At 38.0% G+C, this 14,153-nt stretch overlaps 1 protein-coding gene across 1 annotated transcript in view; it reads right to left on the reverse strand.

Moving 5' to 3' along the window:
- The window catches only part of LOC134653787 (inverted formin-2), a 66,382-nt gene that overhangs the window by 35,192 nt on the left and 17,037 nt on the right, over positions 1–14,153 (reverse strand). Inside the window, exon 2 of the mRNA XM_063509185.1 lies at positions 1,171–1,198. The gene's annotated coding sequence lies outside the window, so the exon portion shown is untranslated. The remainder of the gene's footprint in view (positions 1–1,170; positions 1,199–14,153) is intronic.

Consider the following 14,153-nt stretch of genomic DNA (forward strand, 5'->3'; position numbering starts at 1 on the left):
TCATGAAAATTAGTTGTTACTGTCTCTTTCGCCCGTGCTACAACCACACATGTGTAAAAGAGAAGTTTTACATAGTTAAAAAATCATTTATTTACAAACAAGATATATATAGTGTATTACCAAAAGAAATTAAAAAAAAACTAGCTTAAATCTAAAATAGGCCCTTGAGGCATTGTACCAAGGATGCTGGCGACATTTCCTCGCTGTATCGCAATGCTGATACGTTGTGCGAGGTAGGCCAGCTCTTCGGTCACCAGTTACGTTAACCAGACGCTTCGCGATTTCTGCGAACAACTTATGCGCGCTGGGACCCCATGGACCTAGAGTTTCAACAGTTTTACATTACACAGTCTGATAACTATAATCCTCTTTGGCCCTCAACAAAACGAATACATGAAGTAGCATAAGAAAAACAATAAATAAAAAAAAAAAAAAGGAGACCCATTGTTCTGTGGCGATAAAACTATAGGATCAAAAGTGAACAGTGAACAATTTATACGCCGCACAGCCTCACGATCAAGCGTGCTTGACAAACGTGTAGGCTTGACAATGAAATCGAGATGGATCTTTACATTTAGCTTGAAAGTTGCGTGATTGATTGAATAAGCTTGAAATAATGTTGATTCACCGCAATCGATTGACTTACATAGTGATTAATTTCAAATAGTACACCGTCAGGCTCGGAACCGGTATTTTTTTTAAACCCCGAAATAGCCCAATATTTTTAATTACATTATGAATTATGCTATTGACGTAGGACTGAATCATGTATTTAGGTAATCACTTCGTATTATTAGATTGTTCCATTAAAAACGAAATAATAAACCAAAGAACGAAAAAGAACGTAATGATACCGGTATTTTTGTATGGAGCAAATACTGGTTTCCGACCCCTAGCATCACGGAGCCTAGCTAGCCTGGAGATTGATAGGAAACCCATCCAAACTTAAACAATGTATGAAAAATCACGTGACATTTCGTAGCATCTATCATCCCGATACATTGCTTGTTTATGTTTTGCGTTTGTCGATGTATTGTCATCTTGACTAATCCTGTTTGTCAAGCATGCTGGATCGTCTGCGCGCCACTTTACTGATTAGAATACATTTTTGGTGAAGCTGGCATTGTCGTTGGAATGCAGTGAGCCTGTTTGTTATGTAAGAATACTTACGATTATCTGTGGAATGTCATTAGGAGATCTGGAACAAAAGAGGACTAATTAGCGTGTGATAAAAAGGCAGGGTTTAGGAGACGTGATCGGAGACTACAAAAATGCTCGATAATAATTAACCAGTTTTTATTGTACCTAAAACCCAAAATAGCCCAATATTTTTAATTATTTTATGCTCTTTACGTAGGACTAAATCCTGTATTTAGGTAACAACTTCGTATTATTAGATTGTCCCATTAAAAATGAAATAATAAACCAAAGAACGAAAAAGAACGTACCTAATTAATAATACCTTGTTTTGAAATAACCAATTGAAGTCAATGTAGATTTTAATGCTTAAAATAGTATATTACGATACCAGTGCGATAAATAGGAAATTCGCAACGAGTGACGATAAATTAAAAGACGACCGAAGGCCCCGAAGGGAGTGTTTTAAGTTTACACGAGTTGCGAATTACCTAGTAAGACATTTAGTATCGTACAACATTTTACAGTACATATGATATGACCCTTTAAATGTTCGACATAGTTGCGTAATGAGCTTATTATTGCACTAGTGCGGTAAAGTAGCACCATATGTAATGTAATATAGTATAGTTACCTTTTAACTTGGCCTACAATCAAGCATATATAAACAGAAAATATAATTCCTGGAAACGTCTAAAAATAACCTATCCGCATCCCTTATAAGGCGCAACCGGCGGCGGCGTGTCAAAGCGGCGCCTGCGCACCGCCACCCTTAATAACGAACTATTTACTTCATAAAAAGGACTTATATCACTTATACTTTCTTTTGAAATTGAACCTTATACATATATGCCTATTAAGCTATTTTTACAAGCGCAGTATGTATGAGTTAAGATCTTTTGAAATTGGAACTTAAATCTGTGTGATTATACCGATTTGTGTATAATATGGCCTATAAGCGTTTAGGTGGCCGTTCCATAGTAGATCTTAAGACGATAGTTATAAGGTTTAATTTAGGATGTATAGTGTCAAGGGAATATAACCTTATTGAAAATAAATAAGGTAAATGCGCGATTAAAGCGATAGGTGCGATAGGCTTGTGCGGCAGTGCGAGATAGGCGGTAACTAATTGTTTGTTAGTGTTCGTTTTGTGATGTTTGTTTTGCAGAAAATTAATATTAATTGGAATGATATGTTGACGAAGTTCTTAATGGCATAAGTAGGTAATATAAAGGGATATTTTTCTTAAAAATGAGTACCTACGTAATTTATGTACAGTCACGGAATTTCAAGGCCGGCTCGGCCGGGCCCGGGCCGGGGCGTCCGAGTCAGTGTTTTCCATAAAAAACGAAGCGCCGTCTAGCGTGAGTCATCATATTTTATAGCAGTTACTCAGTTAGCTAGCAGTGCAACACAGCACTGTGAAAGCTATGATAATTTGATTTCAATTACCTTAAAGATTAGACCAGAATCGATCCATTACTCCATTTACGACGCTCCGATTTACTTTGGGATGCCGGTACTGGTTTCTTATGTAGGGGAGACCAGGGTAAAACGAGGTTAAGGAGGTATTTTTAGGAGGCAAACGGGCAGATGAATAGCCCAATGGTAGGCAATTACCGTCACCCATGGACACCTACAACACCAATTAAATAAACCAGCCATTTCAGGTTAATAATGCCAAATAAAACCGACTGCCGACTGGTGTGCGTCCGGTGGGTCGGCCCAGGTATCGCTGGGAAGACAGTGTGTCGGTGGATCTGCTTCAGCTTCGCGTCGGTAACTGGCAGGAAATTGCGCAGGATCAGGACTGGTGGCACGCTCTCGTTTCCGAGGCCAAGATTCGCTTTGGATCACTGAGCCAAAATAGTTAGTTACTGCCAAATAAGACAATATCAAGAGTGACTCGAATTGTCGACTGCCAGCGTATTTCGGATCGGCTTGACTCCTTGGAGCTGCGTAGAAATGTGGCCTCGTTCTACATTTTCTATCGCATGTATAACGGGGAGTGCTCCGAGGAATTGTTCGGATTATTATCCTGCCGCTTCCTTTCGTCATCGCCCTACGCGACAACATTATCAACTTCACCACTTGGATGGTTGGTAGTCCTCAACTGTGCGTTTCTCCAGAAACTATGGAATAAACTGTCGCCTGCGGTATTTCCGGGCCGATAACACCTTCAAACCTTCAAGAAAAGAGCGTACTCCCATCTTAAAGGCCGGCAACGCACTAACAACCCTTCTGGTGTTGCGGGTGTCCATGGGCGGCGGTAATCGCTTACAATCAGGTAATCCGTCTGCTCGTTTGCCTCCCATATCATAAAAAAAATATCTAAAGCCTACCGGCTTAGGCTACGCATGTGTGTATGTGGGTCACAACCGGCGCCAGGGCCGACCGCTTGCCATATGCTACTTATACATCATTTATTGATTGGTTACTATGGGAAAAGATGATTGAACATAACCTATCTAAAACATATCAATTATCTACTAAATAATAACTAGAAAAGGCTTCCTTGTCAACGAAAAGTTGGTGTAGACCTTGTGTTATGCAATACATTTTAAATTCAATTTACGACACCAAATAACTAAACTCAGTAACAGCTGTTAAGCCTTCATTAAATCCATAAAAGCCTAAAGCGAAATTAAATTAAGATTAGCTACTAAAACATATGTTAATACATTATTCGGTGTCGCGATACCAATATGCAATTCGCGAAAACCGACTTTATATTGACTGCGTAAAGGCAGTAGTTAAATAATATCAAAAGTAAAAGCAAGAAGATCTATGTAAACATTTTATTACGTATAAATTTGAACCTTACTAAGTTCATCGTAGAGTTGACGTTTCTTTGCGCAAATTGTTGTAGTTAATGTTTTGTGGATTATCATGAGAGGTGAGCATTGACCTTCGCGCATGCGTTTGGGGGTCGATAGCAAACATCGCCAAGGACTTCCGTATTAAGTATGTAGGTTAAATAATCATTTAAGTGTACGTAAAGTCAAGTAGCGCGAATTGTGGTATCGAAACGTAATATGAAAGAGCACTGAGTTACGTACTTAAGTTTATTTAAAACGTTCTTATCTCGACAGTTATTCGACTACGAATGTCACTCATTTTACCAAGCAAATTGACATTTCCAGCGATCACGACAAACCGCAGCAGTAATGCCGCAACACTAATGCGGCTGCAGTTGCCATCCGAATGTCACCGTAATGAACGCTCTATATCACCGTTTTAAGCTTATAATATACGTACAGTACCTTAATTTTTCTCTGATAAATAGCTACTATCCTTAATGGACCTAATATTTATAGGGACACGATTTTTATAGATTACAAATAAAACCACCGCATGGTCCCTAGTCTGTTAACCAAAGTCACTTCGTTAAACAAAAAAGTTCACTGCTCTAAACAACCAAATGGTCGTAGGTCGTTCCTTCTGGTTCTACCGGCTAAACGACCTTAATCAGATCGTCAGTCTTGCGGCCAACCCACGCTTAACGTGTGGTCGCCATTCAAGAACCTTTACACTGCTTATTAGTCAGCAATGTTCATGTTACAAGTTCCTTATCCAAGCAATCAATTTCGGATCGGAATTCGGATACCTATAAGAGATCGAAAAACGGTTTGCAAAATTTGAAGATGTCTTGAAGTTAGCTAGTAAAATGAATTATAGATAAAAGTATGATTGTAAGTCGAATATGCCCATTACAAAACAATGGTAAAACAGGCCCCGTAGACAACATGCCAATCGCTAAAGCTCTGTAGCGAACTAAACGCAACTGTCACTGTCACACTAATATGGAAGAGTGATAGAGAGACACAAAGCGATTCGATGGCGAAGCGCAAGCGATTGTCACCTTGGCTAGGCCGCCTGTTCAGATGGTTATCAATGTACGAAGCAAAAATCTCGATGATATTTCCGAAGCCATTATTTTTCGCTGGACGTGTTTAAATTAGGGCTAATCTTGTACTCTATGATGGGCCTTAGTTCGATCCATAGTGATAGCGACATCCTGTATAATATTTTGCTACTTCTTTTTGGTCTCAGCAATATAGGTGGTTCCTCATGCACATTTCCTATCAATGCAGAGGCCATAGAGAGTAAATACGCATGTTTATGCTCACATATGTTATGTTAAACATAGTAAGTATCAAGTATTAGCATGCTGGCAGTAGGTCAGCAGTTTCTCTAGTAGGCGGCAGCATCAATGTCATTCGTGTCGTCTATGTGTTTAGCTGCTGTATATACTTATATGAGTTATATGTAGCTTATACATATACCTACATGCGGCATGTGGTGCGTGCCGATACTTATACAAAATATTAATTTATAAGTATGTTATTTCTCAAATATGTGCGGAAATAGTGTCATTAAGTTCTTGATAACAGAATGCGAATTATCAGTAGGTATGTTTATTTAGCATTCCGCCTAAATACTAACTCATTTGAGGTAGCCCGGCTACTGGCCGGTGACACAAAAAAGGGTCTCGATTCTAGAAAAACAATAACGACAACTTCAGTGTCATTCGAATCGTGAAAGAATTGTATCACAATTTCCAAGATATTCAGTAAAAAAACCTTATTTTATGTGTTCCAATCAACAAATAACCAGGAAGCATCAGCCACCACCGGCAGAGAAGAAAGAAAGAAGGATTTACGCCACATACTGCCACACAATATTTATGGTACTGTGGACTGATTTTTACATTAGCAGTGACCTAAAACCAGAAAACAAGGTAAAATTGCGTAGCTGGAAGTGGACTTTTAATTAATTTTCCCGAAAATGACTCAAGTTTCATCCCGATTGCTACTAAATGGGGATTCGCCATTTTCCGAAATATCTCATTGTATGGAATCTTTAAAAGCGCCATCTACTGTTATTGTTACAAGTTTCTTTCACCGACCTTCCTCATTGAATTCACGTTATTTATCATTTTTATCAAAGTCATATGACTTATTTTCTGTATCGATAATTTTCCTTAAATTATTAAAAAATAAGACTGTAGAATATTATACTTACTCTTTGCGGTAGAACACGGAATTAAACATAGTACTTAAACTTCAACGAGACATTAACACGCAATCAAATCAAAACATACCAAACTTGACCACATGACTTGTCTAAACTAAACCATATTTAATCCACCTCAATGATCACATTAATACATAATTATATCACATAAACAACATCGCACAACATATGTAAATACAACTTAATTAAGGAAATACCGAAGGCGAGCCGCATTTTTTATGAATGGATTATTATGATGCTAATATGTCGTTATCAAATGATAAGAAGGGCAAAGACCTCTCCCGTGATGTAACTAGGATTTGATAAGGCTTATTTAAGATTAGAATGATATAGGGCAGATGGTGTGAGTCACTTTCAGATAATGTTGAGAAATGTGTGTTTTTACCAAGTTGTAAAATAAAAACTATACGGGATTATGCATTTTTTGCGTACCTACACAATATTTCTCATTTGAACCGAATTTAAACTGTTGTGAGACATACTAACATTGAATAATTACGCAGTACGCGATACACGGCCGTCGTGAACGCTGCTCGCACTGTTAGTGCTTGAGAAAGGAGACCTAGGCTCTCCGAAACATGTCGCGCGAGTGGCTTAAAACAAGTGAGTCTAAACCGTAAAATTATTCAATTTCTCATTTAGTTAGTTTAGGATTCTTGTTTCGGCGGATTCTCGTATATTCGGATTGTGAATTGTGACGTACTAAAATAAATCCGGTGAAACAGGAATCCGGGGAATCGGGAACTAACCTCACATTTTGATTGTTTTTAATCATAGATAGCAAAATAATAACATTTTGATATTAAAAACTCAAGTTTGAAAGAATTGCAGAACCCGTTCATCCTTTGGTCTAACTTCTTCAACTACAGAGGCGGAGTATATGGCAACGTCCTGATAACGCGGACATTCTACCACGACCTAGGGCTAAACCCACGCTAAACCTAACTAATTGGCCACTCTTCACAAATCAGAATGCCAATAGAAGTATTATAGTTAAGAGTGGCCAGTTACTATGGAGTGGCCAAGACCTATAGCAGTCACCCTACCTGGTGGTTATGGTACCTTTTGTAGCAGGGATCGGATACCGGTATTTTTTGTATGGGAACGGAAACGGTATTTTTTCGTTCTTTGCTAATTACTTCATTTCTAATTGGGCAATCTAATAATACGAAGTCGTTACCTAAACACACAACTGAGTCCTACATTTCGAGTATAAAATAATTCGAAAAATATGGTTATTTCGATGTTTTTGCAAAAAACCGGTTCCGATCCCTGTTTTGTAGAGCAACACAAGTTCACAACTTGTTCATGATATATTACCTGACGATTAAAATTTGTCAATAAAAACACATATCTGAAACTTTCATTTTTTTTTGCCAATCAGACCACATTAAGCAGGGTGTAAAATAGTACAGTGCTTATTGTTCTCAATGCACCAAAGTCAATGTTAGTTCCACACCTGTTACTTAGCACTTCATACGTTAACATTAAACAATATAACACAGAACTATATCTTTCAAAATTGAGCTCTAATCCCACATAGATAGAATTGATATTCATTTGAAATCTATATCGTCGATAAGACTTTTCATAAAATTAGCGGCAAACTGCAGTGAAAGAACTCCATTGTCTTTCATAATTAAGTACCTAAATACTTATTCTCCATTAGAATAAAAGTTTAGAGTAAAAGAGGACTTGTGTCTTAGACAATTAGGTTCAAAATGTATGTTCTCATTGTAAAGTTTGCCTATAAGGTAGTTACATAGCAGTAAGTTTTCCTTTTATATGTTTAATGGAAACATAACGAAGGCACAGGATGCATGATAAGCAGCTAACTTCAACATAATAGAACTAGCTTCTGACCGCAACTCCGTCCGTGTATATAGAATTCGTTACTATCACCGTGCATTAAGTTTTCAGTTAGGTACGTAAACCTATTGCTAACAGACAAATCAAATTATAATAAATAAAATATTCTCTAAGACACCGTAAGGCATTAATATAAGATATTGCATATAGGTACCTAAATACTTGAGAAAATTCGACTCATATCGGGTCGACTCCGGTTGAGGCATCTGCCTCGAATGAAAAGGACGCTGGCTCGTTCCCAGCACTGGGCACCGGAGGGCCTTGGTCACTTTTCTTTCGGATGTAGGTACGAATCGAAAGTTTGTTTTTTAAATCGTCGAGATCCTGACCTGCACATCGCCGTTTAATAATCATGGGCCATAAGTTTTTACAATAAAATTACCTATTCAAAAACACATACACATGACATCCACTTAACACATATTACGTAAACTGTCAGTCTATGTGTTAACAGCTCCCCACACCTACCGGTCTAGAAATCATAAAACAATACCATTTGCACACAATCGCACGGCAGCCCAAACCGAGAACAAACAGGAGACACACACGCAACAACGTAGGGTTGGCAGGCTGCGGCGACTTTAATTTATAACATTTAAAAATAATAAAACTACATGTAGACTTAAAATTTAAAGGTATTCTTTCTACTTTTAATTTAGTTTTTTTGCACCTCCTAATTGGTTACTATATCAGTTTCATTTCTCCACTACCTAAAGGTTGTCTGGAAGAGATAGCTCCTTAGCAATAAGACCGCCTGTTGTTTACCTCTGTCTTCATGTATTATTTGTATTTCCATGCACATTTAATTTGAGGTTGTGCAATAAAGAGGATTTTTATTGTATGGTATTGTAAAATACCTATCAAGCACAGCACCTCCGCTGACTTGGTCACCTCTGGGAGAAAATCGGGTCAGTTAAAGGAGCATACTTGGGTCGACCAGCTCCATTTCCGTAGGTCATCCTATTTGGTTATCGGAGAACGGATAGATAGAGTAGGTCTGGAGGTCCGTGAGCCCGCAGTCGGCGAAAGCTAGCGTGTCCGTGCCAAAAATTTCCTGAAATGTTCGAGAACTTTTCCAAATATTGGGAAATATTTCGCAACTTACACGTTTGTAACCTCGACGCTGAGCATTTTTTAGGATTTCTTATAACCACTGCTTGCTTAGTGGTCGTTAGACACAGTCGTTCTAATTATTCAATTTTATCATTGACGACCCGCCCCGGCTTCGCACTGGTTAACAAATTGTACATAAACCTTCCTCTTGAATCACTCTATCTATTAAAAAAACCGCATCAAAATCCATTGCGTAGTTTTAAAGGCCTAAGCAGACATGCAGACAGACATACAGCGGGAAGCGACTTTGATTTATACTATGTAGTGATAATAATTATATTATTTCGTGCCAACCCTACAAGTGGCATGTCACTGCGCATGCTAATCATCAAATTGCGCACACGATTCTTATTCGGCCGCGATTTGGCGACGATCAATTAAGATCTACGTCAGAAAACTCATTGACTATTTAATTTGTAATTTATAAGTTAGTAAATGGACTTTAAAAATAACGACTTCTTATTGACCCGGATAGTAATTGGTAATTTATTTTTCATTAGTCTGTTATTGCGCATAATGTATTGGATAAATACAACGAGTAAGCAGATTTATTTTTTGCCCAATATCTGTGGATTAACATCTTATTGCACAAACATAAGGTCGGCCCTTTTGTATATTGCAGAAGATTGGTATAATACCGGGGATACCGTTGTAGTAGCTGATGAATACACCAATGCGAGACCGAAATAGTCTATCGCATGTCTTACAAGCGAGGTTTGCCAAAAACGGTACCGACTGAATTGTCTTGTCGTCATTTTTGCCTCTTGCCAGCGAGTGTGGCGAATCAGGTCTCATCACAAATCTTGGGACCCTCCAACCACCAACGGTCAGTTAAAGATTTGCTGGCGTTAATCAATTTGCATTCTAATCACAGCCCAAGGACATTACCCTTGTGCCATGCCAACTCATGAACACACAGGTTAATTACGAAACTGCTACCGTCGGTCCGTTCATAGTGACATTACGGTGCCAATGTCACTCATTTCACAACTGACCGGACACGTATCCTATAATCCAGGCATCATCCAGTAGCTGTTCAACCAGATCTACTTCTCTTAAATCTGTTCTGACCAGCATAACTTGAACTTGCAATCCTTCACTACTATTTCTCTTTGAAGACTACAGTTATACTGGCTTTAAATTAGTCCTGATCTGACAGATCTGACCTTGGGGACATCGTGACCCGCCTCTAAAGGCCCGCCCTTGACACGGGTTACATCACTTTCGGCCTATCACGCGACGGTCGTCGACTTTCTTTGGGTTGCGTAAGTTTTTGGCATGCATTTGTACTGTTTTTTTTTTGTTGGGTTGGATTGTTCTTTATTGGGGATCATTGTTTGTCATCGACTGCAGTTTTTGGTTGTCTATTGGTGTTTATAGGTTTGGCGTTTGAATATTAATTTGGATAAACTGAAGATAATCAGGCGTCAGGAATTTAGTAAAATGTACGATATCTTCCTCTCTCCTCGAAAACTTTTATCTTTTTAAGTGGCCATAATTGATTTTTAAAATTTTAGCACTAGTTTTTGCTCAATTAAGGGAATATAGGTATGAAAATACAGTAAGTATGAAAGTATGAAAATACTGTCGGCTGAGGATATTGTTGACTCCGTTGCAGGGAGTTTTGTATGCACTGTGGGAGTCGACTATCAAAATTGAAAACATGAAAGGAGATAAGCATGAGCAAAACGATTCTACCCAACCGACACCAAAACCAACGCAGGTAAAATAAAAAGGCCTCGCCTAATTATCATACGAGACGCTGTTTCGCAATTCGTGCGCAAGAAGACAGAGACAAGTTTCCATGTGTTTCTAATTTACAGTAACTTTGTTAACTATTGCTCCATTATACAAAGTGTGCTCCAGTGGTGAAGTATCCGTATAACATGGTTCCTAGTAACTTTGTCCTATAACTATTAATAAAGTGAAAACGGTTTCGTTTCTAGAGGAAATAGGTGATACTAGAGTTCTGACAAAATAAAACAATATTTTGGTAGTTGTTTCCCACCTGGACTCCCCGTACAAATACAACTCATTAAAGTGTATTTATATGGAACTTGCTAACTATGTAAACAAACCGCCATATTAAAATTGTCTCTGAATGATGAATTTACTATTGACTTTTGTTTACATAGTTACCAAGTTCCATAGAAAGACACGCTAAAGCTCCTCAGATTTGCAACTCTTTTCAGATGCTTTCGCTCCCGATGACGATCCTTTATATCTAGATTGACGAGCCACTTATACTGCCCTTCTGCATTTCCAAAAACTACCTACTCAAACAAATCATGTGTCACGTTCGACTTTGTTTATTTTAAATGACAATCCCGCCGCCGCCGCCGCCGACGCACTTAGATATCAAGTACTACCAGCAGCATATCAGTGACCATCTTTAGGTCTTATGTCTTTGTGATAAGGTTTACGAACAGTGAAGTGTGGATGGTATTCAAGTTTCACTAGAAACATGTGTTTGATAAACAAATCCTAAAGGTCATTCGGGTCACGGGGCCGCGCTGTGTCAACGGACTTTCACAATGTTTAGATCCACGACACTACTAACTAAATGACGTATTGGGCGAAGGGGTACTTGGCAGTTAGGCCTTTTTGGAATTCATAATTAAAGAAGCTATCATATTAGTAAATTGACGTATGCAGCTCATAATCTTATGGACACGTATGTTGATATGTGTTTTTGGTTGTACTTGAGAGTTGACATCTTTGAGGACCTGAATATTGGTAAACCTTATTTTCAATTGTATATACCTAGTAGCTTTTCTATTTAATGGTATTAGTTGAATAAATTTCTACATTTAGCAGTCTCTGAGAAATATGCCCGTAACCGATAAGTATGTAATGAGATAATGAGTGAAACACAAGTACTTATGAAAAAATAAAACATGATTAGGGCTAAGAACGGCAAGGCTAGAAGATGGTTCAGTACCTATAAGTAGTAAAAATTTTAAAAATTACAAAAGCAGAGTTTACATTTCATAAGTAATTCAGGCAACTAGTGTAGGTACCTACCTAATAACTGTCCCTTGCGTTAAGTGCCAAGTGACACACCATGCAAACAAATATGTACACGTACCTACCTACAGCTGAAGGATTCCCTTGGCACGAACCGTTATGTCATGAAATACAGGCACTCGTGAGACATGTTACGTGATGGTGTCTGATAGAAGGATAAGCCTAAGCGACAATAAGAAAATTGTAATATTTTTTTAGGCATAATTATGGATATGGTGGAAATTTAGCTGTCAACGACTAAGTCTCGGTAGCTGAGTTGGTAGCGCGGCAGGCTGGTATTCCGGAGTCGATACGCTCGAATATACAACACTCTATTAAATGATTTGCCATAGTTGTCCTTAAAGTATAAGTTTTATGTTGACCAATAGGTACATACATACATCACTGGCTCAGAGACCCAAAGAGGATCTTGGCCTCTGACACAAGAGAGCGCCACTCTACCCTATTCTGTGCCACTTCGCGCCAGTTGGGTATTCCGTGAGAGTCAGGATGGCGGGTGTATGTAAATAAAAATAAACAAAAGGCATACCATATTTTAGTACCTAATTTGTACTATTTGGTACCTCATATAAAAAAATTTGTACCTCACGGTATTTAAAGTTATTACCAGAAAACGTTACACCCGCCAACCTGACAGTCAGAATGGCGGGTGTATTTTATTACGCTATGATCCCGCGATGATTGATAAATTCTATAAAAGCCAAATTTTAGTACCTTTTTAGTACTTTAATATTCAATTATAAATTGAGCCATTTTATTTGTGGTTTCCGAGTTTTACTCATTTTACACTTTGCGTTGCTATTACAAAATTTCAGGCGCTTTAATTTTTCACCGTATCGATATCGTTTTTAAGAAAAAACGCTACGCTACAACTATTTTTATTACGCCAAGATTTAGTACCTTTCATGATTAATCTGTTACCCTTTCACGGTTAATCTGTTAGGTTCAATTAACTATGAAAATTACGTCTTACAAATGGCCAGGCGCCATGTCAAAGGATTCTTCCTAAGAAGAAATTCCGCTCTTCATTGTGCATGTAATTGTGTACCTATAATACCTACTCTTAAGTACATGGTGATTAATCAAATAAGATGGAGATCGTGGGGAGGCCTTTGCCCGGTAGTGGGACACTGTATAGGCTTATAATAATAAAAATAATAATTCATGTTACACATACAACCTTCCTCCGGACACTTTTCTGCTAACTTGCTGCTAATAGGGGCAGTAGTTTTCTCCGTCCCTTTCAGCAGAAAGTTTCCCGAAAATGGATAGATGTAGGTAATTATTCCAATAAGAATGCCTAAAGTACACGTGATCGTTTTGTTAAGGCTCGTTATAATATTTATAATATTATACAATAACTATCCGTCCTATTGGGCACATTAATGTGCAATTGTTTTACAAGGGGCAAAGTTCTTGTTTATATCCTCGTGCTAATATTGATACACGAGTAAGTGAAAGTTCCAAAAATAGAACCATGAGCGTAGCGCGTGGTTCTAAAAGTACAGGAATCTTGAAAGTTGCGAGGGTTTCAACTTCAGAGCATGAGGCTTAGAAAAAAACCTTTGCTACCAAATTAAACATTTCTTTCCACACCAACGCTAGGAATATACTTAAACCATTAGAAATCAAATCAAATAAACGAATGCTGTAATTATTTATTATTAACAATCACTTAATAAATGTACCTAGCTTTTGTTCACTAAGTATACATTCTCTATACATTCATTAAATTTACAGAAATAGGCACGTCACGCTCAGCGTTTTGGCACTTTTATATGCAATTTTGATTATGGTCAGTCAGGATAATCCGGGCGAATCATACTAGTCGATAGAGTCTGTGCAGAAGAGTCGTGGAATGTAAGGGAGCCCATACATTTCACGACTCTTCTCTTTCCGCACAGACTCTATTAATCTTTACAAGAAATAATAATTTTCACACTCGACTTCAAATAACGGGGTATTTTTTT

The sequence above is a fragment of the Cydia amplana genome, chromosome 1 (genome assembly GCF_948474715.1).
Source record: "Cydia amplana chromosome 1, ilCydAmpl1.1, whole genome shotgun sequence".
Classification (NCBI taxonomy): Eukaryota; Metazoa; Arthropoda; class Insecta; order Lepidoptera; family Tortricidae; genus Cydia; species Cydia amplana.